The 27721-nt window shown below is 35.3% G+C and overlaps 1 protein-coding gene across 10 annotated transcripts in view; it reads right to left on the bottom strand.

The window, feature by feature from the left end:
* The window catches only part of RPS6KC1 (ribosomal protein S6 kinase C1), a 215744-nt gene that overhangs the window by 51657 nt on the left and 136366 nt on the right, over window positions 1–27721 (bottom strand). The window contains exon 1 of one of the 10 annotated variants that reach the window (XM_029227686.1): window positions 3112–3459. The exons of the other annotated variants lie outside the window; for them this stretch is intronic. The gene's annotated coding sequence lies outside the window, so the exon portion shown is untranslated. Of the gene's footprint in view, window positions 1–3111; window positions 3460–27721 lie in introns of those variants that run through there. 10 annotated transcript variants of the gene reach the window in all.

The following is a 27721-nucleotide window of genomic DNA, read 5'->3' as shown; positions in this document are numbered from 1 at the left end:
CTGAGACAAAGTGAGAGAGTGGCATGGACATATATACACTACCAAATGTAAAATAGAGAGCTAGTAGGAAGCAGCCACATAGCACAGGGAGATCAGCTCAGTGCTTTGTGACTACCCAGAGGGGTGGGATAGCGAGGGTGGGAGGGAGACGCAAGAGGGAGGGGATATGGAGATATATGTATACATACAGCTGATTCACTTTGTTATACAGCAGCAACTAACACAACAATGTAAAGCAACTATACCTCAATAATGATGTCAAATAAATAAATACATACATACATAAATAAAAGAATGGTGAGAAGAAACGGGAGTTACAAAGAGGAACCCGTTTAAGACCTGATGAATTTTAAGTAATAGTGACAACTTCATCTTTGACCCCTCTTCTGAGTGCTTGACCTATATTCTTTAACTCCATTAATTTCAATTGAATATTCCCACAGATACCTCCTAAACTCATCTCTTCCTCTTCCCAAAGCCCTGTCCTCACTAAAACTAAAACAAAACCCCGCTTCACCTCTTACCATATTGAATAACACCACCACCCATGGAACACCCCCAAATCAAAAAGCTCCCTAAGTCACCGTGAATTCTCCCCTGCCCCCGACCTTCATAACCAGTGACCAAGTCCAGTCATTTCTACCTAAGTATTTCTCTCCTCCACCTTCTACTCTCTTTCGCCTACCATGTTTTAAGTGTTTAGTATGTGCTATGCTTTAGTCATGTGTAATCACTGTTAATTCCTTCAATTACCCAAGAAGATAGTTTTACCATTTCTACTCCACATGTGAAGATACTATAGCTTCATCTGTAGAAGCCATAACGGTAGATAATAATAGTATCTACAATTTGTGAGAATTTCAGTGAGATAATCTTTAAAACTGCTTGGTACAGCCAGTTATTACTATTATTGCTATCACTATTATTGCTTCTTCTCCCTGAAATGTTCACCCAGCCCCTTATCAAAAAAGCACTTATCTTTCCATATTCAGCTCAAATGTCACTGACATTTTCTTCCTTTGTTCTCCCACTGTATATGGTACCAGCCTCTTCAATTTGGTTTTATTTGGTCACTTGTCTATATCCCAACCAAATTTCAAGCTTTTTATCAGCATGTTTAAGCAGAATAACAGTCACCAAAGACACTCATATCTTAATCTCCATAACTTGTGAATATGTTATGTTACTGGCAAAAAGGACTCTGCAGATGTAATTAGGGTACAGACCTTAAAACAGATTACCCTGGATTACCTGACTGGGCTTAATCAAATCACATGACCCCTTATAGAACTGTCTCTGTCCAGAACTGGAGAGCACAAAAATGATATGGCAGAAGGGGAAATCAGAGGGATTCGAAGTATGAGAGGGACGTGTTGTTGCTGGATACAGAGGTCCACACGTAAGCACTGGAAAGAGCCCTCTAGGAGCTCACAGTTAGCATGAGAAGGAGCAGGCAGCTTCTAGGAACAAAGAACAACCCTTGGCTGAGAGCCAGCAACCACAGTCCTACAACCACAAAGAAAAGAATTCAGCCAACAACCTGAATGAGCTTGAAAGTGGATTTTCTCCCAGAGTCTCCAGTAAGGAATGCAGCCCTGCCAGCACCTTGATTTTAGCCCAAAGCAACCCATGTCAGACCTCTGATCCAAAGAACTTTGACATAATAAATTTAGTTGTTTTAAGCTGCAAAGTTTGTGGTAATTTGTAATGCAGCGATAGAAAGCTAATCCAGGGCAGAAATTGTATTTCCTCCAACACATAACCTATCCGTCTCCCACAGTAATTGTTCAATAAACATATGTGAATGAATTTAGGTGTAAAAGTTTGGAAGGTAGACAGCAATTTGGGAATGGAGCTTAGAAAATAAGTCAGGACTAAAGATGTACAGTAACTGAGCAATCTCCATAAAAATAACAGCTAAAGACATGAGGAAGTACCCCAATGGAATGCTCACTTTATAGCAGGCACTGTGATGGGGTTTAAGGAATTAAATCACATAATTCATTTAACAATCCAATGAGGTAGGTATACTCTATTTTCTTCCTTTTTGGCCACACCACACGGCATGTGGGATCTTAGTTGCCCAACCAGGAATCGAACCCACGCCCCTTGCAGTGGAAGCGCAGTCTTAACCACTGAACAGCCAAGAACGTTCCAAGGTAGATATACTTTTATTAACCAATGTTACAGAGGAGAAAACAAACATAAAACTGTTAACCTGCCCATGCTCACAAAGCTAAGACGTGCTAGAGGTGAAATTTAAACCCAGCAATCTGGCTCCAGGGCTCTTCCTCTTTAACTGCTAAACTATACTATTTATGTCTGTGTATACATAGCTGGAATATTGAGGGTATATAACACAATAACAACCAAAAGTACAGTGAGAAATACACCAAAAACCCCAGAAAATATAGTGGTTCAGACATCAGGAAAAGAGAATGCTTACAATGAGAGTAATCACCTGTGCCAAACAACAAAGAGAAGCCATGAAGAAAGAGGACTAAGAAGGGGCTACTGCCTAAGGCAGTTAGGAAATCGCTCATAACTTTCAATACTACCTCATGTAGTCTACTGGTGGGGACAGAAGCCAACTACTCTGAGTTAGTAATGGGTGATAAGAAAATGGAGGCAACATATACATGTCTTTCCAAAGAGAAGTATGTCAGAAGAAGGAAAAACACTAAAATGAAAGAGTTAGTAGGATCATCAGGTTTTGAACTATTTTCAGAGAGGGTAGACCTATTTGCCCATAATTTCCCTCGGAGCTATATTCACCACCAATCTTGAACCTCCTAGGCATGGAAACACATTCAAAGAACTTGAACCTTGACAGTTAAATTAACATATCATGAGTGCAAAAGGGGGTACACCTCTGTAAAGGAGGGCTCAATAAACATCTACTGAGTCTGTGAAGACATTCAGTATTCCTTAAATCTCATGTGTTTTCACATCAAGTTATGACTCTTTTAAGCTATTCATCAGATTCCAATCCTAATTTAAATAACATACTTCTATGTGAAATAGAAAACGTTTCACTAGGTAAAAGGAAGCTGTACAAAGCAAAGAACTTTTTTCTACCAGAAACTTCTTAATCGACTGAACAGAATGTACCTGCATAAATCAGGAGTGATATCTCTTTGCTGGTCTCACTTAGCCATGAAGCATGAAGTGGATCCGATAAAAAGGCCACATTAAGATCGATAAACATGGCTGAGAAGGGCTGCTTTGTTTACATTTACTTTCTTCTCCAAGTTTGTCTGCAACTAGACAATGTTCACATTGAGGCAATAAACACAAGAACATATGTGATTTTTTTTTAAATGTGCCCTTTGACTGTCAATTTCTCCCAAACAGGTGTTGGCTAAATGATTATAAATTGGCCTCTGGATACACCTCTTCAACTGAGCCGTACAGGGCTGGTGATAATATAATTAGACCTAAAAACATCAGGCTGGTGAATGCTTTCCATCTGTTTGGCAATAATGTTTAGTTAACAGTAGTCTTTAAAAGAAGCACCTTCAACTTCAGTTCTTAAAGTTATTTATAGAGCCATTCTTAACACACCAGCACTTCTGCTAACAACAGCTTTAGCCACTTGGAAATTATTAGCCATGCGGCTGTATACAAAGAGAAACGACTGCATTTAACATCTGTATCTTTCCAAATTTACACGCTTCAACCTCATTTAGAGTCATTTCTTAATGAACAGTGCTATGGCGCTGCATTAATATTATAGTTGCATGCACAGAGATCATAAGGAGCCAAACATTTTTTTAATGCCAACAGCAGGCCAATCTGTAATGAAGCTGTCAGCATAAAGGACAAAATAATAGCTTCTTTAACCCTCAAACAGAATTCGTTCATTTGTGGACTAGAACATATCAATTTAAAAACTGCTTCATGGGTTTGCTCACCTTTAAAAAGACAAAAGTCTAATTTGGTACTAAGTGATACAATTGTCTTCCCAATAAAAGACTCCTAAAACCATCTTTTGTTTCATGATAAAACAAGTACTATAACTAAACCTGTCATGAAATAATTATCTTGGATATCATACCTTATTGAAAGAATACAAGTAATGTATTTTTCCCTTTCATTTTTCACACTTACTTATCAGCACTATATTAGCATATGGTCTAACAAGAGAGATTACTTCATCTTTGCCCGTGGTAATATATAGAATCACTGTTCCTAACTGGGAAAAAAAAGAAAAAAAAACTTATGCCTTTAGGATTAGCCTCATCTGCTCCTCAATTCCACCAGCACAATGAGACTTGCCTATTCTTCTTTCGCAACAGTAGCAGGAAAAGCTCCAATTGATTATAAGTCAATTTTGTTAACTAGAATGGGGAAAGCCCAATATTTAACTAGGTACTATCTCTGGAAAGATAGGAGAGGTTGGGGAATATATCTAAAGTATCAAATGATGAGTTTTTTTTAAGCATATGAAAAATAAATTTGGAGAAAAGAAAAGAGACAAATAGCAATAAAGACACTATGATTGTGGTGAGGAATTATGGATAGTTCCCTTCAGTGAAGATGATGTGCCACCCATTTTTTAATTTTTTTAGATACTTAATTTAAAGGTTGACATTCAAAGTGTGTAAGTCTCTAAAAGTAAATTCAACTCCAATTCCTTTAAAAAGAAAGACTACCTGGGTTATCTGAGGGAATATCTATCTCTGCTTTGGTGCCAGTTACTTCACAGGACTCCAGAACAATTAATAAAAGTGTTTTTTTAAATGTTTAAGAAAAGCTTACAGAGATAGCCATACCAGACAAACAGCGTTTCCCTTAATGGTGTCACAGTACCATTCGTGTTGACGGGATGTCATCTAAATGGACTTCAATTGTGCAAGTTATACTGCTGGGAATTCACACATAAACAAACATACCAGAAAAGAATGGGATCAACATAATAAAGAAGCCAGAGAAAACAGAGAAGCCCAATTCCACAAGTTAGAGAGTCTTTTTCAACATAGTTCCAGATAAATATGATTATACTTACTGTACTCTCTTTTTTAAAAAAGTCCACACTTAACTTGACCACTATTAGATGAGTTATTAACTAAACTCATCTTGGCAGCTTTACAGGAGCTAGTAAGGTTATTCTTCCGCAGAAATGGTTTTGAACAACAAACCTAAAGCACTAAACCTTTGCTCTCCCTGTCAATACCACAGGATGATAATCAAATGTTATTTATATTTATTGCTAAAACCCATCTCATTTCATATGCTTAGAATATTCAAAATGTATTTCTACTGTTGATTGTTTATTCCATACCTTATGCTCATGAGATAATCTTATAAAAAATTTAACTACCAGAAAACAAAGAGTACTAGGTGACCTTTAATACCAACAATTCTCCCCACTGGGGTCTAACTTTCTCTTTCTTTGACATCAGAAGGCTAGCAATGTTCCCTGTACCATTGCCCAGCAACTCCAAAAGCAAAAGATACTCAGCCTACCACTTCTGTCCATGAGAAGTTGCAGCATCAGGAGCATCAGCATGAACAGACTGTGTAGAGGAACTTCTCACCTGTTACATGCCATGAAATCAATCTGTTCTTAATGGTCATGCTCACAAAAGTTGTTTCACTGATAAGAACTGAAGTATGAAAAGTAAAATTTGACATGGATACTTACAACTGTATCCTAAAGGACATTTTTATTTACTACTCTCAAGAATCTATTTTCAGCAAAGCATAAAAGGTACCCCTGTGATGTAAAGGGAACAGAAAAAAATTATTTGAAGTCTTACCAGTGTTTTATTTGTGCTAGAACTTCCAACATAGCACAATATCATGAACTAAGTGAACAAACAATCAAAAAGGGTACTGCTTTGTGGACTGATAGCAAAGCCAAAACATCACCAACCAACTTAGAGCAAGGAGAAATATCTTTTTGAAGCGGGCTAAGTTCTTTAGGCTTCTATATAAGCTAGAAGTATCTTCAAAGGTAGGAACCACAGAACTAATCTACTAGGATTCTATGGAAGTAGTACGTAAGATCCACATTTCTTTCCAATTATTAAATTCCAAATTACCATAAATCAAAACATACTTTACACACCATTGTAAAGCAATTATACTCCAATAAAGATGTTAAAAATAATAATAAAATAAGGAAATGTAAAATTATATATATATATATACTTTAAATGTTTATCCAAACACATTTAACTCCCCAAAACATCCCAGTTCAGTTTACATAATTCTTTTATCTGCCTTAACTACAAGCATATTGGGGCAGGGGCAGGGGAGAAGAACCACAGTAGGACTAGCAAGCAACACAAATCTAAACTGGTAAGTAACGAATTCCTGTATAAGAAAACAACTAATTTTAGATTTCTTTAAATGCCCAGACATTTACAAAGGTTTGAGTATGCTAATTTTTTAATTAAAAGATATTTCAGCAGCGAAAGCTCTTTCATATGCACTACTGATTCTTCATCAAACGTTAACTTTCCAACTTAACACCAGTATAGCCGGTGGCAGCCTGAAGGTTCACCATCTGCTGCTACCCAAAGTCACTGTGGCCACCTTCAGAACATATGCATCAAAGCCTGGAGATAAGAGACTGAAGGAATACTGCGTAAGCCAGCATAAGGGTGATGACAAACCTAGAGGCAGGCAACAGGCAAGCTACCAGAAAATTCAGAACATCACGAACCATCAGTCACCTCTTAGAATACATACCCAAGGTCACAAGGGACTCCAGTGGCTGAACAAAAAGACAAGAGAAATACTACCTCTAATGGAATTTACTTAAGTAAATGTGATGATTTTTTCCTTTAAAAAAAGGGGAGAAGTGGCTAGTTTTTATAAATCCCCTATAATTTTATACAAAGCAAGCATACAATAAATAAAATGAAATATAAATTGAAGGTGTGTTCAGTCTATGAAATAATAATAAAGGTATAGATATATTTTTTTAGGTAGTCATTAAATAAGGTACTTTGCTTTGAAAGGTTTGTTTTCTGTGTACCATCATATCCACAATCCAAATGTTACCAAGGTAAATGCACTTTGAGATGAGGTTTTATAAAATCCACAAAATAGCAATTAAAAATCCTGATTTCTGGCTACTCAAAAATGTCATTTATTTAAGGTAATGATTATATTCACCACAATACCTCATGTAGAAACAAAATACTGTGGTTTCTTTTAAATTACTACAAACAGAGAATCTCAAGAACCTAGCTATATATTCATCTTAGAAGAAATGCACTTATATGAAATTTTCTTATACATCATTTTTGATTCCTGGGTTGGTTTTTTTGGTATCTTTAATGTAGTTAGAAGAGAAGCAATACAGAAAGTATTTTTTAGAATATATAAAGCATCTTTTAATTCTTGATTTTAAAATGGCAGAAGATACATTTAGTTTGCATTCATTCTAATCTTAATCCTGATTTTTAAAAATTCTTCCAAGCTTCCACAGCGAATTAGTTATAAATTAATTTAAAACTAGGGCATTATTAAACATTCATGTACCCTAAGAACTGTCATAACAAAGCCCATTTGTCCTGACCTCTATTTAAATTGAACACAACCTGTTGAGCACAACTATCTACAGTTTCTGTAATCAAATACAATACTGTTGTGTGTGTATGCTCCACAGGAACACAATTCATGCCTCTGTATACTTAGTAACTTCAATAATAATCATGATGATTTTTTAAAAGATCACAGTTTGTCACTGTGATAGCTAAAAATAGAGTAAATGTTACCAAAGTAACTTTATCTTCCAAGATGTTATGAATCATAACATTAAAAAAAGAAAATAAGCATATTTTGGTGGTGCTAATGAGATTTGCAAATACAAGTAATTTACTCAAAATTCAAAGGCCAGTCATTCCCACATTGTTTCATTCCTCCAAGGGGCATTGAAATATGGTTGGCAAAGATTGTTTTATCAGGATCAGAAAAGATAAAAAGGATTTTAAAGATGTTCCTCGGGACTTCCCTGGTGGTCCAGTGGTTAAGACTTCTCCTTCCAGTGAAGGGGGTGCAGGTTCAATCCCTGGTTGGCGAGCTGAGCTCTCACATGCCTTGTGGCCAAAAAACCAAAACATAAAAACAGAAGCGATATTGTAACAAATTCAATAAAAACTTTAAAAATGGTCCACATCAAAAAAAAAAAACTTAAAAAAAAAATGTTTCTCTAAAAGTCACTTGGCCAACACCTGGATTATTTAGGCGAATAGCTAAATCTAGTCCTGCCCTAGGGCAATGCAAAATACATGTGATTCTCCAGAAAATAATCCAGGGAGTAATTATTTCAACCACAAATATGAATTTTAAATCTCATATTCCTGTTAGCCAAATGTCAATGAATGTGAGCCATTCCTCAATGATGTTTCATACTAGGATGTGAGGTTAATGATTTAGTGAACAATAAACCTATCACAGAAATGTCTTTTTCATATATATGAAAAAAGTTTTACTTTGTATAATTTTTCAAATCCTAGGCCTACACATCTATTACTTCATAAAACATGCTTCCAAAGGACATGGTGTGTCTTTGTAAGAAAATAGGATATAAATATAGCAGAAGGCAGAATATAAAAAACAGAGAAATCGAGTTTAAAACAGAAATGCTGAAGAGCTAGGAAGAACATCCACTTAGGAGCCTCTTCTCAGATCCAAATGCTTTAAAAGCTAGATCTCTACACCTTTGTCATCCTCATTTTGTTTGTCTGTTTTCTGTTTTTGCAAAGCAACTTGCCCAAGGCCACAAAGCGATTATGCTAAAGAGAGGTAAAAACTCTGAAGTTCTGGGTTTATAGGCCCAAATTCAGTTTATGTCATTCAATACCATAATGAAACCATTTGTTCTCTTCGGTTTGAATTCTGAACTTCACTTGGGATAATGACTTGACACTGTTAAATTTAGATGAAAATTAATTCAATTATAAGTATAGTCTGCTGTATTTAGCTTTAGATCCTTCTTATTTGCATTTGCTAGAAACACCTAATACTCTGGTGCTGATATAAACTATGTCCATTCATACTCTGGTTTAATATTTTCATTCTGCTGCTAAGTGTGTTCCATAAATATGCTCAAATAAATTTATAGGCCCTGGAAACTGAAATAAGTCCCTAAAGAGCAGCAAATATGTCCACATAGTTTTCATATAGTGTTCAAAATTGGTGCAGTGTGTACTCAGTAAATGCTATCTTATAAGGATAACAGACGGACACAGAGGCTACATCTTCAAGTCAATCAATACATATCCAACTAAGTTGCCAATGTCAGAGATAGCCTGATTCCAATTCGGAAGAAAATGCTTCAAGGGCAAGAAAGCTTTAAATGTTATTATTTTTAAGTGTTTTAAATGAGTTTTGCACTTTTGTAGCAGATGGAGTTGAAATTCTGGTACTGGTCAAAATTTAACAATGTTTTAATATGACTAGAAATTTTATTTAGTAGAAGAATACAATGTGTTAATGTTCTAAAAAATTCCAAAATATTTTAAAGCGTATATGAAAGACACAACACTCATTCTCAAACTGACAATTTCATCGACTGCAACAATTTCCCTGCCAACAGTCTACAGGTGTATTCTGTGAGAGAGGGCGAAAAAGGGAGGAGGATGAATGTTTTGACAGTTTTCAAAACTACTCTTCTTGCTCTGATCCTGAACATGTAGTATATTTTGAGGTACAGACTCACAGAGTATTTGAAATCTTAAAACACATATATCTCTTTTTGTCCCCTTTATAACTATTCAGCAAGCATTTGTTAAATCCTTACTGCATGGACAGCACTGTAGTTAGGCATTATCAGAGAAAATAAAGAAGGATAAGTTATAGTTTCTGCCCTCTAGGACAGGTTAACAAGATATTTAAGGCAACTAAAGGCATACAAGCTAAAATAATACACAACTGAATGCTAAGTAGTGTTAATTCAAAGAAAGGAAAGATGAGTATTACAGTTAAGGCAGAGATAAGCTTTCAGCTAAGTCTCGAAGAATGGACTAAACATAGGTGGGCAGGAAGGAAAAAAGGAAGAATTCAAAGAGTTGAAGAAGCTAGAAAGAAAGCATGCGCTGAGTGTCCCACAATTCCTTTAGCCTGAAACTCTATTCTAGGAGCTAAACCCTACTCATTCCTCATGTCTTTGTTTTGCTTCTAAGAAGCCTCTGGAGAGCCCCAAGCTAGGCACCCCTCCTACATGTTCTCACAATACCCTAGTGTACTTCCTTCACCCAAAGCAGTTTCACACTGTATTGTAACTGCTATTTCCCACTGAATTATAAACTCTGAGAGGGTAGAGATTAGGTGTTTTATTCACCATTGTATCTCCAGTGGCTATTATTACGCTTGACATATAGCAGGAGCTCAACAAATATTTGCTGAATGAATGAATGAATGAGAAAATAGAAATGGAAAAGACCTGGAGAGAAATGGTGAGGAGGCAGGCCAATTAGAATAAATGGTCCCTACCTTTTTTAAGATAATGTGAGTAAAGAGGTATCATTCATTCATTCATTCATTCATTTTTTCAATACATATATATTGAGTATCTGCTGTTTTTAAGTCACTATGCTAAATGTTAAAAATACGAAATTAAATAAGATATAGTCACCAAGCTGGTGTTTGACATGTTATAGAGGCTTATTCTCCAAAGACACATATCTTCTGCACAGGATTTAGACTATCTTTTCTATCTAATAGATGTCTGTGAATACTGTACCAAAATATATAAAAATGTTAATTTTTAGGAAAGAAGGGGGAAAATACTTGGTATTTGAGGCATATGAAGGCTTGTTGGAGGAGGCATAGAAATAATATCAAGAACTACCATACAATATGGATGAATGCTATGACAGATAGGCTCAAGGCATTAAAAGGACACAGCAAAAGATATTTACATTAGACCGTAGAGGTAAGTAAGCAAGGGAGCCTTCCAAAAGAAGACAATAATTAAGAATGAGACAAATTAAGTGATGAAGGAAAGGTAAAGTCACTCCAGGTAGAGGGGTGTAAAACATGACACCTTGTGTATTTTACAAGTTCCACAGGGCTGTAACCAAGACAGCATGTTGAGGTGGTCTGGGAATGGTCTTTGTAGGCTTAGCTAAGAAATTTGAACATTATCCTAAAATTCTATGTGAAGGTATTAAAGACTTTTAAGCAAGAGAGTTATTCATTTTTGAAAAATCACTTTCCTAAAGTATCAGTTTTATGAATTATTCTGGGAACAGTGTTGATAATGAACCAGAGGAAAATGAGACTAGAGGCAAATAACAGTATGTCTTAAAAGGGGGATAAAGAGAATAGTGTATATCTTTAAACTTACAATAACTTGGGATGCCTAAATTTTGATGTGAAACAGCTGAAGGAAAGATGGCTTAGTTGTAACTAGCAGTACCCAGGAGGTATTGGGTCAACCTGAAATAATTATTCTATAGCTATATGTCATCTGCAGGATTCTTTGTCCTATTTTGTTGAAAAAAAATTGTTAACAACTTGAAAAAGGTCAACAAAGACATGCTGATCAAAATTATGGATGCCATGAAGCTGAGAGGACTGCACAAAGTGTTAAATTTAACATTCTCTGAAATACAGATCACTATCCCCTAGAGAAACTGCATTAAATAACAGTAAAGAAATGTTTAAAGTTATACAATAATGACTACAAAGAAAACAAGAGAGGAGATGAGAAAAGATGGAAAAGTTTCAGAAGACAGAAAACAGAATGAATCAGATACTACAGACAGCTAAAGGAGGGATTGAAGAGTGCTACTGAAAACAGGGGCAGTATATGAAAACCTAAATGCCAAATTGATGAGGACATCAGTCCTCCTTCAACCACTGGGCTCCCAGAATGCTGGTTGGTCCAATACGAGATCCCTTGGTAAGAGATTTAAAGGTTCTTTTCTAAGAAAACCAAATAGCCTAAAAGATAAGGCATATAAATACTGACATTATTAGGTCTCCTAATAAAACATCTGGATTATTACACAAACTGAAGGTCAACAAATGAAAAAAAAAATCCAACCAAACAAATCATTGTGAAATTTTAGAATAGCGAGAAGAGCCTATAGGCCTCCAGCGAGAGAAAGGGAGGAAGAAAAAAAATGGGTCAGGAACTGGAATGCAATATATTGGGTTGGCCAAAAAGTTTGTTTGGGTTTTTTATGGAAAAACCCAAATGAACTTTTTGGCCAACCCAACAGAAGACTGATGAAGAGAATTCCCACAGTAACAAGAAGTGGAAGTGTGATGAGGAAAGCTATGCAGAAGGCCAAGAGAACAAACCAATCCATACGTAAGCAGAACAAGGAAGGAATCCAAGAGAAAAGACTGAGAAAACCACTGATCTAATGTACTATTTGAGTTGTCTGACTGCATTGAGACGTTTTAAAGTTTTATCAGAGAGTTTAGTAATAAATAATGATAGGGACAGAGAAAAAAATAAGCAAATGGGGGAAAACGAGGCAATTTATTAACTCTAAGAGAAAACCAAAAATTTGTACATGGAAAGTCCAAAGATATTTCAACAGATTGAAATTTAGGCCAAATTTAAGCAAAATAAAACTAGAATAAACAAACATAAAACACTACCAATTGGAAAGACAACACACTGTGTTGAAAAAACTAAAAACTGGTTATTGGAGAAGGGCAGTACTAAGGACTAAAGAGGCAGTATTTGGCTCAAGAGAAAAAAGGACTTTCTAGGAGTTTCAATTGTGTAAAATGGAATGACTGACTTTGAGACATTAAGTAGCTCTGTCTTTATTCACACTTCTTTACAGTCCCTTCCATCCTGTTTTAGAATTTACATACTGACCTATATCTCTCCTGCTAGACTAAAGAGACGAACCATGTCTTATATAGCACCTAACACAGTGCCTGCTACATGGTGGCATTCAAAACGAGTTTGTTAAATTAATAAATAAAAGGCCCTGAAAAAAATAATAAATAAATAAATTAATTAAAGGCCCTGAAGCTGAATAGCCATTCAATGGGGCACTACAGATGGGCCACAAGATCTGTAATTCAGTGGGTCAGATGACCTTAAAGTCCTTTCTAACCCTGAGATTGTATACCCCAAGCCATTAGGAGGTAAAATGAAACTTGTCCCTTTATTTTGAAATTACTTAGGCTCTCCTATTATAAAACTGACCAAATATATTATACATTATACAATCATACTTTAAATACAAAAAGAATTTGACTTCTTTGGAACAAAAATACTCTATTAGTCCAATATATTAACATTAATATCGCAGATAAAGGGTTTTACAAGTATAGAATTCATTTTATACTCTTAATTATAATTAAGATGTGAATTTCAACAATAGAGACAGAATAAGATATTGCAACACTGAACATTATGAAACATAACTAAAACTCGTGTGTGTGTATCAAACATGTGGTTGTCCCTTATTTTAAAAAATCAGGTATACTAGATGTGGTTCCTTAAAGATATTATTAATTATAATCAAAGCCTATTTTAATTCCTTATATAAAAACTATGGGTAAACTACATTCCCTTAAATTAAGTTTGTGGTTATTAATGTTATCTGCACAATCTAGCTCTATTGTTTACTATTCCTTATCTTCTTGAAGCAGTTTTTGGTTCACAACAAAATTAAGCAGAAAGTACAGAGTTCCCATATACCTCCTGTCCCCAAACACCCACAGCCTCCTCTACTATGATCATCTTGCACCAGTAGTACATTTGTTGAAACTGATGAACCTACACTGACACACCAAAGTCCACAATTTATATTAGAGTTCACTCGTGGTGCTGTACATTCAATGGTTTTTGACAAATGTACAACACGTATCCACCATAATAATATCATGCAAAATAGTTTCACTGCCCCCCAAAATTCTGTCTCTGCCTATTCATCCCTCCTCCCTCCTCCTAATTCCTTGCAATCACTGATCATTTTACTCTCTCCATAATTTTTTGCCTTTTCCAGAATGTCATATAGCTGCAATCACACAGTATGTACCTTTTTCAGATTGGAATCTTTCACTTAGTGACATACATTTAAGTTTCCTCCATGTCTTCATGGCTTGATAGCTCATTTCTGTTAAGCGCTGAATAATTTTCCATTGTCTAGATGTACCACAGTTTATTTATCCATTCATCTCCTGAAGGACATCTTGGTTGCTTCCAAGTTTTGGAAATGATGAATAAAGCTGTTATAAATATACACATGTAGATGTTTGTGTAGATATAAGTTTTCAACTCATTTGGGTAAAAAACTAATGAGCATGACTTCTGGATTATATAGTAAAAATATGTTTAGTTTGGTAAGAAACTGTCAAACTGTCTTCCAAAGTGGCTGTACCATTTTGCACTCCCAACCAGCAATGAATGAGAGTTCCTATTATTCCACATCCTCCCCAGCATTTGGTGTTGTCAGTGTTCCAGATTTTGGCCAGTCTAATAGATAGGTGGTGGTACCTCATTGTTGTTTTAGTTTGCACTTCCCTGATGACCTATGATGTGGAGCATCTTCTCATATGCTTATTTGCCATATGTATGTGTATCTTCTTTGGTGAGGTTCCTGTTAAGGTCTTTAGCCCATTTTGTAATTGGGTTGTGCATTTTCTTATTGTTAGGTTTTAAGAGCTCTTTGTATATTCCAGGTAACATTCCTTATGACACATGTCTTTGACAAATATTTTTCCCAGTCTACAACTTGTCTTCATTATCTTGACAGTGTCTTTCACAGAGCAGAAGTTTTTAATTTTAATGAAGTCCAGCTTATCAATTATTTCTTTCATGGATCATGCCTTTGGTTATATCTAAAAAGTCACTGCCATGCCCAAGGTCATCTAGATTTTCTCCTATGTTGTCTTCCAGGAGTTTTATAACTTTGTGTTTTCATTTATGTCTATGATCCACTTTGAGTTAATTTTTTTGAATGATGTAAAGTCTGGGTCTAGGTCCCCTTTGTTCATGTGAATGTCCATTGGATGTGGTGTTCCAGTACCACTTGTTGAAGCAACTATCTTTTCTCCATGGTATTACCTTTACTCCTTTATCAAAGACCACTAGACTATATTCATGTAGATCTATTTCTGAACTCTCTATTCTGTTCCATTGATCTGTCTGTTCTTTCACCAATCCCACACTGTCTTCATTTCTGTAGCTTTATAGTAAGTCTTGAATTCAGGTAGAATTAGTTCTCTGAGTTTGTTCTTTTCCTTCAATATTGTGTTAGACTTTCTGGGACTTCTGTTCCTCTGTAAAAAATTTATAGTCATTTTCTCAACATCCACAAAATAACTTGCTGTGATTTTGACTGGGATTGCACTAAAAGTATAAATCAAGCTGGGAAGAACTGACATCTTGACAATAATGAGGCATCCTATCCATGAACATGGAATATCTCTCCATTTATTTAGTTCTTCTTTAATTTTTTCATTAGAGTTTTATAGTTTTCCTCATATAATGTTGTACATATTTTGTTAGACTTCTATCTAAGTATTTCATTTTTTTGGAAGTGCTGATGTAAGTCATATTGTGTTTTTAATTTAAATTCCCCTTATTCACTGCTGGTATATAAGAAAGTGATTGGCTTTTATACGTTAACCATGTATCCTGCAGCCTTCCTATAATCGTTTATTAGTTTCAGGAGATTTTTTGTGCTTTCTTTATATAGACAATCATGTCACCTTAAACGAAGTTTTCTTTCTTCCTTTCCAATTTTCATAATTTTATCTTCTTTTCTTGTCTTACTGCAGTAGTGAGAACTTCCAGTAGGGTGTTGAAAAGGAGGGATGAGAGAGGACATCCTTGCCTTGTTCATGATCTTAGTAGGAAAACTTCAAGTTTCTCACTATTAAGGATGATGCAAACTATAGGAGTTTTGTAAATGTTCTTTATCAAGTTGAGGAAGTTTTCCTCTATTCCTAATTTGCTGAGAGTTTTTATCATGAATGGGTATTGAATTATGTCAAATGCTTTTTCAGAGTCAATTGATATGATGATGTGATTTCTTCTTTAGCCTTCTGATACGCATTAACTGACTTCCAAATGTTAAACCACCCTTGCACACATGGGATAAATCTCACTTGGTCATAGTGTATAGCTCTTTCTATACATTATTAGATTCAATTTCCTAATATTTTGATTAGGATTTTTGTATCTATGTTCATGAGAGATACTTGTCTACAGTTTTCATTTTTAGTAATATCTTTAGTTTTGGTGTTAGGATAACGCTGGCCTCCGAGATTGAGTTAGGAAGAATTCCCTCCACTTCTATCTTCTGGAAGAAATTATAGAGAATTGGTACAATGTCTTCCCTAAATGTTTGGTGGAACTCACCAGTGAACCCATTTGGCCTGATGTTTTCTGTTTTAGAAGCTTATTAATTATTGGTTCAATTTCTTTAATAGATATAGGCCTGCTCAGATTGTGTATTTCCTGTGTGAGTTTCAGCAGACTATGTCTTCCAAAGAATTGGTCCTTTTCATCTAGATCATCAATTTTGTGTGCACAGAGCTGTTCACAGTATTCCTTTAATACCCTTTTAATGTCCATGTGTGTAGTGATGTCCACTCTTTCATTTCTGATCTTAGAAATTTGTGTCATCTCTCTTCTTTTCTTAGTTAGCCTAGATAAAGGCTTATTGATTTTATTTATCTTTTCAAAGAATCAGCTTTCGGTTTTGTTAATTTTCTCTACTGATTTCCTGTTTTCAATTCCTATGATTTCTGCCCTAATTTTTATTCTTTTCTTCTGCTTACTTTGTATTTAATTTGCTCTTCTTTTCCTCATTTCCTAGGATGGAAACTTAGATGACTGATTTTAGATCTTTCTTCAATTTTAATATAGGCATTCAATGCTATAACTTCCTTCTAAGCACCACTTTCACTGCATCTCACAAAGTTTGATAATTTTTTCCTTTTCATTGAGTTCAAAATATTTTGAAATTTATCTTCAGATTTTTTATTTGGCCTATGTGTTATTTAGAAGTATGTTGTATAATCTCCAAGTATTTGGGAATTTTCTAGTTATCTTTCTTTTACTGATTTCTAATTTAATTCCATGTGGTCTAAGAGCAGATATTGTAAGAATTCTACTCTTTTAAAGTTGTTAACGTGTGTTTTATGATCCAGAATGTGGTCGTGGTCTACCTTGGTGAATGTTCCATGTGAGCTTGAGAAGAATATATTTTATGCTATTGTTGCATGAAGAAGTCTGTAAGTGTTGATTATGTCCAATTATGTTGATAGCTGCTGAGTTCAACTATGTCCTTAATGATTTTCTGCCTACTGGATCTGTCCATTTCTGATGTTGAAGACTCCAACTATAATAGATTTACCTATTTCTCCTTGTAGTTCTATCAGTTTTTTGCCTCACGTATTTTGATGCTCAATTATTAGGCACGTACACATTAAGGCTTGTTATATCTTCTTGGATAACTGATCCTTTTATCATTATGTAATGCTTCTGATAATTTCTAATAATTTATCTTGCTCTGAAGTCAGCACTGTCTGAAATTACTATAGTTATTCCTGCTTTCTTTTGATTTGTGTAAACATGGTAAATCTTTCCCTAACCTTTTACCTTTAATCTAATGTGTCTTTTAAAGTGACTGTCTTATAGATAACATATAGTTGGGTCTTGTTTTTTAATCTACTCTGACAAGTTCTGTCTTTTAAATAGTACATTTAGACCATTGATCTTTATGATTATTTACTTCTATTAATTGCCCTGCTTATTTTTCCTATTTTTCTCCTCCCACTCTTCTTCTACCATTTGTGGCTTTAATTGATCATTTTATATGATTCCATTTTTTCTCCATTTTAGCAAATAAATTATACCTCTTTTTTTACTTTAGTGCTTGCCCTAGAGTTTGCGATATACATTTACAACTAATCTAACTCCACTTTCAAATAAAACTATACTGCTTCTCAGGTAGTACAAGTACCTTATAATAGCAAAATATTCTTAATCCATCTCTCTCATCCTTGGTATCATTGTCATTCATTTCACTTATACAGAAGTACACATAAGCATATATATACATACATAACTATACATAATTGGATACACTGTTTCTATTAATATTTTGAACAAGCTGTTTTTTTCTCTTTCCAGTATTCCCATTATGCTTATATTATGCCTTTTATAGTTATACCACAGTTCTTGGGTATCCTGTTCCATTTTTTTTTTAGTGTTTTTTCCCTTTGGTTTTCAGTTTCAAGTTTCCATTTACATATTCTCAAGTTCAGAGATTCTTTCCTCGGACCTGTCCAGTCTACTAATGAGCCAATCAAAAGTACCCTTCATTTCTGTATAGTATTTTTTACCTCTAGTTCTCTTTCCTATTCTTTCTTAGAATAAAATTCTTTCTCTCTGCATACATTATCCATCTGTTCTTGCATGTTGTCTACTTCTTCTATTAGAACATACAGTCATTAGTCATAGTTTTTAAATTCATGACCTGATAATGCCAACATTCCTCCATATCTGAGTCTGGTTCTGATTCTTGCCCTGTCTCTTCAAACTATGGGTTTTTGCCATCTAGTATGCCTTGTAATTTTTTGTTGAAATCTGTACATGATATACTGAGTGAAAGCAACTCCAGTTAACGCTTTTTTAGTAACGTGGTGGTAAGATGACAGGAGAGGGGAGGAATTCTATAGTCCTATGATTATGTCTTAGTCTTTTAGTGAGCCTGTGGCCCTGGACTATGAATTTCACAAGTGTCTATCAGCTTTTCCTCAGCCCTAGATGGAACCAGATGGCTACAGGGGACTGGAGTTGGGTATTTCCCTTCCCCTACACACAAAGCTACAGCCAAACTGGCGTTTGGCATTTCCCTCCTGCCAAGTCAGTTAGGCTCTAATAAGAATAGAATGCTCTGGCTTATTTCAAAATGTATACTTTTCCCCTTCCCCTTTCAGGAATCCTGAAGGGATTTTTCTCCAATATTCACTGTGAGAACCTGGTAGAGCTCCAGGAGACAAAACTCACAAAAGTGAGGGTACACCCCGTAGAATTTTTAACTCTCAAACTTGTCCCTATTGGATCTCTGCCAATTTGTCAGTTACAGTCCCATTTTATACCCTGGGACTACTTCCCACAGAGGTTTATGCTGATGGGTTTCTGCTTCAGTAACCTGCGATTCTCTATATCTGATGTCTCTCCAATGTGGCGGGCAGCTATTGGCCCTATGACTTTACTTCTCTGGTAGATCTCAGAAGAGTTCTTAGTTTTTCAGTTTGTTTAGCTTTTTACTTGTTGTTAGGATGGAGTGGTGCCTTCCAAGATCCTTTCATGGCAGATCAAAAGCAAAAAAGGACTACAGTGATTTTTAAGTATTTATAAACATAGGTTTCAATAGCAACATTATTAGTACTATGCTACACACAAAACCATTATGATGAATTACTTCATTATAAATACATCTACATCTATAGTACTGCTGAATATACTATAATATACTGAAACTATGATTATACTGTATTTGCAGGTTCTAATTTGAGAACTGTTACTCTATTTTTATAATATACTATATATTTGAACTACATACTAAAAATATAGTAGTAAAGTGTATTGTTGTCTTATATATGTGAAAATTACTCTACATTTACTATAAATAATATTCACAGCAGTGATTTCTTAAAGGTTGCAACAGAATAATAATAAATTTGTCAAAAACAATATGAAAGCATATTGGATTATCTCACTTTTGTCGTAATATGCAATCAATAAATTTAGCAATAATTATTAATCCTTATCTAGTTTATTAGTAGTTTTTTAAATGTCTTTATCCTATATTATCTGGATTCGTAAATAAATGAAATATGGGAAATGAATAAAGTAGGAAAAATATAACTTTGTGACTTTAAGAATGATATATAAATGGAATCATAAAACATATATTTGAGATTCACTTTTTTTAATTTTTTAATTTTTTTTTTATACAGCGGGTCCTTATTAGCCATCAATTTTATACACATCAGTGTATACATGTCAATCCCAATCGCCCAATTCACCCCACAACCCCAGCCCCCACGCTTTCCCCCTTGGTGTCCATACGTTTGTTCTCTACATCTGTGACTCAATTTCTGGCCTGCAAACCAGTTCATCTGTACCATTTTTCTAGGTTCCACATATATGCGCTAACATACGATATTTGTTTTTCTCTTTCTGACTTAACTTCACTCTGTATGACAGTCTCTAGATCCATCCAGGTCTCTACAAATGACACAATTTCTTTACTTTTTTTTTTTTTTTAAATAATTCTTTATTTTATTTATTTATTTTTGGCTGTGCTGGGTCTTCCTTTCTGTGCGAGGGCTTTCTCCAGTTGCGGCAAGTGGGGGCCACTCTTCATTGCGGTGTGCGGGCCTCGTACACTATCGTGGCCTCTCTTGTTGCAGAGCAAAGGCTCCAGAGGTGCAGGCTCAGTAGTTGTGGATCACGGGCATAGCTGCTCCATGGCATGTGGGATCTTCCCAGACCAGGGCTCGAACCCGTGTCCCCTGCATTGGCAGGCAGATTCTCAACCACTGCACCACGAGGGAAGCCCAATTTCTTTCCTTTTTATGGCTGAGTAATACTCCATTGTATATATGTACCACTTCTTCTTTATCCATTCAACTGTCAATGGGCATTTAGATTGCTTCCATGACCCGGCTATTGTAAATAGTGCTGCAGTGAACATTGGGGTGCATGTGTCTTTTTCAATTACGGTTTTCTCTGGGTATATGCCCAGTAGTCAGATGGCTGGATCATATGGTAATTCTATTTTTAGTTTCTTAAGGAACCTCAATACTGTTCTCCATAGTGGCTGTATCAATTTACATTCCCACCAACAGTACAAGAGGGTTCCCTTTTCTCCACACCCTCTCCAGCATTTGTTGTTTGTAGATTTTCTGATGATGCCCATTCTAACTGGTGTGAGGTGATACCTCATTGTAGTTTTCATTTGCATTTCTCTAATTATCAGTGATGTTAAGCAGCTTTTCATGTGCTTCTTGGCCATCTGTATGTCTTCTTTGGAGAAATGTCTATTTAGGTCTTCTGCCCATTTTTTGATTGGGTTGTGTGTTTCTTTGATATTGAGCTGCATGAGCTGTTTATATATTTTGGAGATTAATCCTTTGCCCGTTGATTCATTTGCAAATATTTTCTCCCATTCTGAGGGTTGTCTTTAAGTCTTGTTAATGGTTTCCTTTGCTGTGCACAAGCTTTGAAGTTTCACTAGGTCCCATTTGTTTATTTTTGTTTTTATTTCCATTACTCTAGGAGGTGGATCAAAAAATATCTTGCTGTGATTTATGTCAAAGAGTGTTCTTCCTATGTTTTCCTCTAAGAGTTTTATAGTGTCCAGTCTTACATTTAGGTCCCTAATCCATTTTGAGTTTATTTTTGTGTATGGTGTTAGGGAGTGTTCTAATTTCATTCTTTTACATGTAGCTGTCCAGTTTTCCCAGTACCACTTACTGAAGAGACTGTCTTTTCTCCATTGCATATGCTTGCCTCCTTTGTCATAGATTAGTTGACCAGAGGTGGGTGGGTTTATCTCAGGGCTTTCTATCTTGTTCCATTGATCTATGTTTCTGTTTTTGTGCCAATACCATCTTGTCTTGATTACTGTAGCTTTGTAGTATAGTCTGAAGTCAGGGAGTCTCATTCCTCCAGCTCCGTTTTTTTCCCTCAAGACTGCTTTGGCTATTCGAGGTCTTTTGTGCCTCCAAACAAATTTTAAGATTTTTTGTTCTAGTTCTATAAAAAATGCCATGGGTAATTTGATAGGGATTGCAATGAATCTGTAGATTGCTTTTGGGTAGTATAGTCATTTTCACAATATAGTCATTTTCTTCCAATCCAAGAACATGGTATATCTCTCCATCTGTTGGTATCATCTTTAATTTCTTTCATCAGTGTCTTATAGTTTTCTGCATACAGGTCTTTTTCTCCCTAGGTAGGTTTATTCCAAGGTATTTTATTCTTTTTGTTGCAATGGTAAATGGGAGTGTTTCCTTAATTTCTCTTTCACATTTTTCATCATTAGTGTATAGGAATGCAAGAGATTTCTGTGCATTAATTTTGTATCCTGCAACTTTACCAAATTCATTGATTAGCTCTAGTAGTTTTCTGGTGGCATCTTTAGGATTCTCTATGTATAGTATCATGTCATCTGCAAACAGTGACAGTTTTACTTTTTCTTCTTCAATTTGTATTCCTTTTATTTCTTTTTCTTCTCTGATTGCCATGGCTAGGACTTCCAAAACTGTGCTGAATAACAGTGGTGAAAGTGGACATCCTTGTCTCGTTCCTGATCTTAGAGGAAATGCTTTCACTTTTTCACCATTGAGAATGATGTTTACTGTGGGTTTGTCATATATGGCCTTTATTATGTTGAGGTAGGTTCCCTCTATGCCCACTTTCTGTAGAGTTTTTATCATAAATGGGTGTTGAATTTTGTCAAAAGCTTTTTCTGCATCTATTGAGATGATCATATGGTTTTTCTTCTTCAATTTGTTAATATGGTTTACCACATAGACTGATTTACATATATTGAAGAATCCTTGCATCCCTGGGATAAATCCCACTTGATCATGGTGTATGATCCTTTTAATGTGTTGTTGGATTCTGTTTGCTAGTATTTTGTTGAGGATTTTTGCATCTAAGTTCATCCGTGATATTGGTCTGTAATTTTCTTCTTTGTAGTATCTTTGTCTGGTTTTGGTATCAGGGTGATGGTGGCCTCAAAGAGTGAGTTTGGGAGTGTTCCTTCCTCCACAATGTTTTGGAAGAGTTTGAGAAGGATGGGTGCTAGCTCTTCTCTAAATGTTTGATAGAATTCACCTGCAAAGGCATCTGGTCCTGGACTTTTGTTTGTTGGAAAATTTTTAATCACAGTTTCAATTTCATTACTTGTGATTGGTCTGTTCATATTTTGTATTTCTTCCTGGTTCAGTCTTGGAAGGTTATACCTTTCTAAGCATTTGTCCATTTCTTCCAGGTTGTCCATTTTATTAGCATAGAGTTGCTGGTAGTAGTCTCTTAGGATGCTTTGTATTTCTGCAGTGTCTGTTGTAACTTCTCCTTTTTCGTTTCTAATTTTATTGATTTGAGTCCTCTCCCTCTTTTTCTTGATGAGTTTGGCTAATGGTTTATCAATATTGTTTATCTTCTCAAAGAACCAGCTTTTAGTTTTATTGATCTTTACTACTGTTTTGTTTCTATTTCATTTATTTCTGCTCTGATCTTTGATTTCTTTCCTTCTGCTAACTTTGGGTTTTGTTTGTTCTTCTTTCTCTACTTCCTTTAGGTGTAAGGTTAGATTGTTTACTTGAGATTTTTCTTGTTTCTTGAGGTAGGCTTTTATAGCTAAGAAGTTCCCTCTTAGAACTGCTTTTGCTGTATCCCATAGGTTTTGCATCATCGTGTTTTCATTGTCATTTGTCTCTAGGTATTTTTTGATTTCCTCTTTGATTTCTTCAGTGATCTCTCGGTTATTTAGTAACGTATTGTTTAGCCTCCATGTGTTTGTGTTTCTTACGTTTTTTTCCCCTGTAATTCACTTCTAATCTCATAGCATGGTGGTCAGAAAAGATGTTTGATATGATTTCAATTTTCTTAAATTTACTGTGGCTTGATTTGTGACCCAAGACGTGATCTATCCTGGAGAATGTTCTGTGCGCACTTGAGAAGAAAGTGTAATCTTTTGTTTCTGGATGGAATGTCCTATAAATATCAATTAAATCTACCTAGTCTATTGTGTCATTTAAAGTTTCTGTTTCCTTATTTATTTTCATCTTGGATGATCTGTCCATTGGTGTAAGTGAGGTGTTAATGTCCCCCACTATTACTGTGTTACTGTCGATTTACTCTTTTAGAACTGTTAGCAGTTGCCTTATGTATTGAGGTGCTCCTATGCTGGTGCATACATATTTATAATTGTTATATTTTCTTCTTAGATTGATCCCTTGATCATTATGTAGTGTCCTTCTTTGTCTCTTGTAATAGTCTTTATTTTAAAGTCTGTTTTGTCTGATATGAGAACTGCTACTCCAGCTTTCTTTTGATTTCCATTTGCATGGAATACCTTTTTCTATCCCCTCACTTTCAGTCTGTATGTGTCCTTAGGTCTGAAGTGGGTCGCTTGTAGACAGCATATATATGGGTCTTGTTTTTGTATCCATTCAGCAAGCCTGTATCTTTTGGTTGGAGCATTTAATCCATTCACGTTTAAGGAAATTACCGATATGTATGTTCCTATGACCATTTTCTTTATTGTTTTCGGTTTGTTTTTGTAGGTCCTTTTCTTCTCTTGTGTTTCTCACTTAGAGAAGCTCCTTTAGCATTTGTTGTAGAGCTGGTTTGGTGGTGCTGAATTCTCTGAGCTTTGCCTTGTCTGTAAAGCTTTTGATTTCTCCATCAATCTGAATGAGATCCTTGCTGGGTAGAGTAATCCTGGTTGTAGGTTCTTCCCTTTCATCACTTTAAGTATATCATGCCACTCCATTCTGGCTTGTAGAGTTTCTGCTGAGAAATCAATTGTTAACCTTATGGGAGCTCCCTTGTATGTTATTTGTCGCTTTTCCCTTGTTGCTTTCAGTAATTTGTCTTTAATTTTTGCCAGTTTGATTACTATGTGTCTTGGCATGTTGCTCCTTGGGTTTATCCTGTATGGGACTCGCTGCACTTCCTGGACTTGGGTGGCTATTTCCTTTCCCATGTTAGGGAAGTTTTCGACTATAATATCTTCAAGTATTTTCTCGGGTCCTTTCTCTCTCTGTACTCCTTCTGGGACCCCTATAATGCGAATGTTGTTGCATTTAATGTTGTCCCAGAGGTCTCTTAGGCTGTCTTCATTTCTTTTCATTCTTTTTTCTTTATTCTGTTCCTCAGCAGTGAATTCCACCATTCTGCCTTCCAGGTCACTTATCCGTTCTTCTGCCTCAGTTATTTGGCTATTGATTCCTTCTAGTGTAGTTTTCATTTCAGTTATTTTATTGTTCATCTCTGTTTGTTTGTTCTTTAATTCTTCTAGGTCTATGTTAAACATTTCTTGCATCTTCTCGATCTTTGCCTCCATTCTTTTTCCGAGGTCCTGGATCATCTTCACTATCATTATTCTGAATTCTTTTTCTGGAAGTTTGCCTGTCTCCACTTCATTTAGTTGTTTTCCTGGGGTTTTATCTTGTTCCTTCAGCTGGTACATAGCCCTCTGCGTTTTCATCTTGTCTCTCTTTCTGTGAATGTGGTTTTTGTTCCACAGGCTGCAGGATTGTAGCTCTTCTTGCTTCTGCTGTCTGCTCTCTGGTGGATGAGGCTATCTAAGAGGCTTGTGCAAGTTCCCTGATGGGAGGGACTGGTGGTGGGTAGAGCTGACTCAAGATTGACTTTTTTATTCAGCATAATGCCCTTGAGATCCATCCCAGTTGATGTATCAGTAGTTCATTCCTTTTTATTGCTGAGTAATATTACATGTTATTGATGCACCACAGTTTAACTGTTCACTTATTGTGAGACATTTTGGTTGTTTCCAGTTTGGGGCTAATACAAATAAAGTTTTCTAATAGGTGTATAGTGATGCCTCATCGTGATCTTGTTTTGCATTTTGCTAATCACAGGTGATGTTGAACACCTTTTCATATGCTAATTTGCCATCGTTTAATCTGGTGAAATGGCTTTTTGTATCTTTTGTTAATTTTCTGGTTGGATTGTTTGGGTTTTTTAACGCTGGCTTTCAAGAATTCTTTACAGATTCTAGATGAGTCCTTTGTCATATATGTGGTTTGCAAATAAGTTCTCCTAGTCCGTAGCTTGTCTTTTCATTCTCTTAATGGGTTTTTCACAGACCAAAAGTTTTTAATCTTGATAAAGTCAACTTATCAATTTTTCCTTTTATGAATCATGCTTTCAGTGTCATGTCTAAAACCTCTATAAACCAAGGCTTAGCTACTGAAGATTTTTTCCTCTGTTTACTTTGAGAAGTTACATAGTTTCACATTTCACATTTACACGTATGATCCATTTGGAGCTAATTTTTGTATAACGTATGAGGTATAAGTTAAGGTTCATTTTTTTGCCAATAGACATCCTACTGTTCCAGCACTATTTATTAAAAAGATGATTCTTCCTACAAGGTCTGCTTTTGTACCTTTGTTAAAAGTCAGCTGGCTGCATTTGTGGGGCTATTACTGCATTCTCTATTCTACTCCATTGATTTATGTGTCTCCCCCTATACCAATACTACACTGTCTTGATTACTATATAGCTATATGGTCTTGAAATCAAGTAAATTGTACCCACTTATTATTTTTTCAAAGCTGGTTTAGCTATTATAGTTCCTATACTTTCCCATGTAAATTTTAAAGTAAGTTGGCCTATGTCTACAAAAAAAACTAGAATTTGACAGAAACTGTGTTAAAATTGTGTATTGATTTGGGGAGAATTTACATCATTTCCATCATTTCTATGTTGAGTCTTCCAAGCCAAAAACAATGCACATTTCTCCAATTATTTAGACCTTTGATTTTTTTCATCAGTTTTGTACTTTACAGCATAAAAGTCTTGTACATATTTTGTTATATTAACACCTAAGTAGTTCAGTATTTTTGGAGTGATTGTAAATGATATTGTATTTTTACTTCCAGTTTCTATGTGTTCACTGTTACTATACAGAAATATAACATTTTTGTAAGCTGATTTTATATCTTGCAACCTTGATGAATTCACTTATTAGTTCTAGTTTTTTGATAGATTCCATGTTTTTATATGTGTAGAACATCATGTCTCCTTCAAATAGGGTCAACTGTTTGCTTTCTTTCCAATTCATATGCCTTTTATTTCTTGATCTTACCTAGTAGTACTGTCTAGAACTTCCAGTACTATGTTTAATAGATGTGCTAAGAATATGCCGCCTTGTTCCCAACCTTAGGGTAAAGCATTCAGTCATTCATCATTAACTATGGTATTAGCTGTGAAATTTTTATAGATATTCTTAACCAAGTTGAGGAAGTTCCACTCTATTCCTAGTTTTTAGAGAGATTATTTTTTAAATCATGAATCGGTGTTGAATTTTTCAAATGCTTTTTCTGCATCAATTGGTACACTCATACAATTTTTCCTCTTGTTAAGGTGGGTGGATTACACTGATTGATTTTCAAACACTGAACCAACCTGGCATCCCTGAAATCAACCCCACTTGGTCATGGGACATAATTCCTTTTACATACTGCTGATTTCTATTTGCTAATATTTTGTTGAGGATTTCTATATCTGTGAATATTGGCCTATAATTTTCCTTTTTGTACTGTCTTTGATTTTGGTATTAGGACAATATTAGCCTCATAAAATGAACTGGGAACTGATCCACCTTCTTCCATTATCTGGAAAAGAATATAAAGAATCAGTGTCAATTCTTTAAAATTTTGGTAGAATTCTCCCCAGTTGAGCCCCAAGATTTCATTTTAGGAATTTTTTTTATTGTAAATTCAATTCCCTTAATAGTTATAGGGCTATTCAAATTATCCATTTCATATTAGGTTATAGTCTACACTTTTCTACAAATTGGTGCATTTCATCTAAGTTAGTAAATCTTTTCCCAATAGCAAGCCAACCCAAGAATTCTACCTAGCAAGCATCAGATAAAGTTGGGAAGCTATCTCAATTACAAAATGCCAAGGCACTTGAAGTAATAGTTTTAGGTTTACACTATGTGGCATCTCTTATAACAGTGACTTATAAAGCATCCCACTGAAGCTGTTT

This window comes from Monodon monoceros, unplaced genomic scaffold, assembly GCF_005190385.1.
Source record: "Monodon monoceros isolate NGI ecotype Baffin Bay Population unplaced genomic scaffold, NGI_Narwhal_1 Super_Scaffold_18, whole genome shotgun sequence".
Taxonomy (NCBI): domain Eukaryota; kingdom Metazoa; phylum Chordata; class Mammalia; order Artiodactyla; family Monodontidae; genus Monodon; species Monodon monoceros.
The sequence above is the reverse complement of the archived record's forward strand: the minus strand, read 5'-3'. Positions and strand labels throughout refer to the sequence as shown.